Genomic DNA, 2,669 nt, shown 5'->3' on the forward strand with positions numbered 1-2,669 from the left:
GTAATGCTGCCCCTGTGGATACACGGACTACAGGATAACAGCACAGTGGCTCAGGAGGTAGAGCGGTCTAGAGACAGTGGCTCAGGAGGTAGAGCGGTCTAGAGACAGTGGCTCAGGATGTAGAGCGGTCTAGATACAGTGGCTCAGGAGGTAGAGCGGTCTAGAGACAGTGGCTCAGGATGTAGAGCGGTCTAGAGACAGTGGCTCTGGAGGTAGAGCGGTCTAGAGACAGTGGCTCAGGAGGTAGAGCGGTCTAGAGACAGTGGCTCAGGATGTAGAGCGGTCTAGAGACAGTGGCTCAGGAGGTAGAGCGGTCTAGAGACAGTGTCTCAGGAGGTAGAGCTGGTCTAGAGACAGTGGCTCAGGAGGTAGAGCTGGTCTAGAGCCAGTGTCTCAGGAGGTAGAGCTGGTCTAGAGACAGTGGCTCAGGAGGTAGAGCGGTCTAGAGACAGTGGCTCAGGAGGTAGAGCGGTCTAGAGACAGTGGCTCAGGAGGTAGAGCTGGTCTAGAGACAGTGGCTCAGGAGGTAGAGCGGTCTAGAGACAGTGGCTCAGGAGGTAGAGCTGGTCTAGAGACAGTGGCTCAGGAGGTAGAGCGGTCTAGAGACAGTGGCTCAGGAGGTAGAGCGGTCTAGAGACAGTGGCTCAGGAGGTAGAGCGGTCTAGAGACAGTGGCTCAGGAGGTAGAGCTGGTCTAGAGACAGTGGCTCAGGAGGTAGAGCGGTCTAGAGACAGTGGCTCAGGAGGTAGAGCGGTCTAGAGACGGTGGCTCATGATGTAGAGCTGGTCTAGAGACAGTGGCTCAGGAGGTAGCGTGGTCTAGAGACAGTGTCTCAGGAGGTAGAGCGGTCTAGAGACAGTGTCTCAGGAGGTAGAGTGGTCTAGAGACAGTGTCTCAGGAGGTAGAGCTGGTCTAGAGACAGTGTCTCAGGAGGTAGAGCTCTGGTCTGCATCCCCTTAACAATTGTGTGTATCGAGCTGTACTGTACTGTACCCATTCTGCAATCTGTTAATAAACTTTTCAATCAATCAATCAATCAATCAACCAACACGATATACACACTATGTTGACGGTAACGTTACCTGTGCGACATATCCCTGCAACCATAGGAAGCAAATACCGGTCATTTGCTTTCAGAGTTTCATAACTAATGTTAGCTAAACTAACTGACTGGTTTATTAGCGTTGGTTTATTAAATTATGCTCCAACGTCTCTGACGTTACTCATGAGTTTGGTCCGTCTCCATAGTAACAGTGATTAGCGATCAGACCGGTAGTGACTAGATCCCATATTCGGGAAGGACGTTTGTACATGTATTTTTATTTTGTATGTGGTGGGGGCGGTTGTTAGAGTTATGGTAAAGGGTGGGTTTATAACATATGATAAATTACGGCTTTACAGCTTGGTAAAAAAAAATATTCCCATCGAAACGTCCTTCCGGCTATGAGATCTAGATGACTTTGTATGATGCGGTCAAAGAAAAAACAGATTGATTGATTGATTGAATTGATTGATTGATTGATTGATTGATTGATTGATTGAAAACTTTATTAACAGATTGCAGAATGGGTACAATACAGTACAGCTCAATACACACAATTGTTAAGGGGATGCAGACCAGAGAAAGACTTTCGTCTTGTTTACATCAGGGTCCCCCATTTTCAATTCATCTGGACATATATGACATACATGACATACAGATAGTCAGTACTGCTACATCTATACATTTATGACATACCAGATTTGCAAATACAGTACTGTTTGTGATACAGAAGGAGTCAGGAAAAGGGAGCATATACATTTGACGTAGAAACTGTACATTGGAGGAGGTTGGGTGGGGGGGGGGGTTGGGTACACGACGTCAAATCCTGGAAACACTGTGCAAAGTAACGATATGAAACTTACTTTATGTTTCTCTTTGTCTGTTTATTTGATTTATGACTAAAGTGAGAAAGAATGAATGAGACGCGGTCATAGAACGAAGACTAAAATATATCCATAGAGTCTACTAATATAGTGACACGCCACTAGGTGGTCAACTAGTGGTCAACTATAAGACCTGGACACCGACACTGTGGTCAGTGAGCTGACAGGTCAACTATAAGACCTGGACACCGACACTGTGGTCAGTGAGCTGACAGGTCAACTATAAGACCTGGACACTGACACTGTGGTCAGTGAGCTGACAGGTCAACTATAAGACCTGGACACTGACACTGTGGTCAGTGAGCTGACAGGTCAACTATAAGACCTGGACACTGACACTGTGGTCAGTGAGCTGATGGTCAACTATAAGACCTGGACACCGACACTGTGGTCAGTGAGCTGATGGTCAACTATAAGACCTGGACACCGACACTGTGGCCAGTGAGCTGACAGGTCAACTATAAGACCTGGTCACTGACACTGTGGTCAGTGAGCTGACAGGTCAACTATAAGACCTGGACACTGACACTGTGGTCAGTGAGCTGACAGGTCAACTATAAGACCTGGACACTGACACTGTGGTCAGTGAGCTGACAGGTCAACTATAAGACCTGGACACAGACACTGTGGTCAGTGAGCTGACAGGTCAACTATAAGACCTGGACATCGACACTGTGGTCAGTGAGCTGACAGGTCAACTATAAGACCTGGACACAGACACTGGTCAGTGAGCTGACAGGTCA

The sequence above is a fragment of the Notolepis coatsorum genome, assembly GCF_963971535.1.
Source record: "Notolepis coatsorum genome assembly, contig: SCAFFOLD_637, whole genome shotgun sequence".
Lineage (NCBI taxonomy): Eukaryota > Metazoa > Chordata > Actinopteri > Aulopiformes > Paralepididae > Notolepis > Notolepis coatsorum.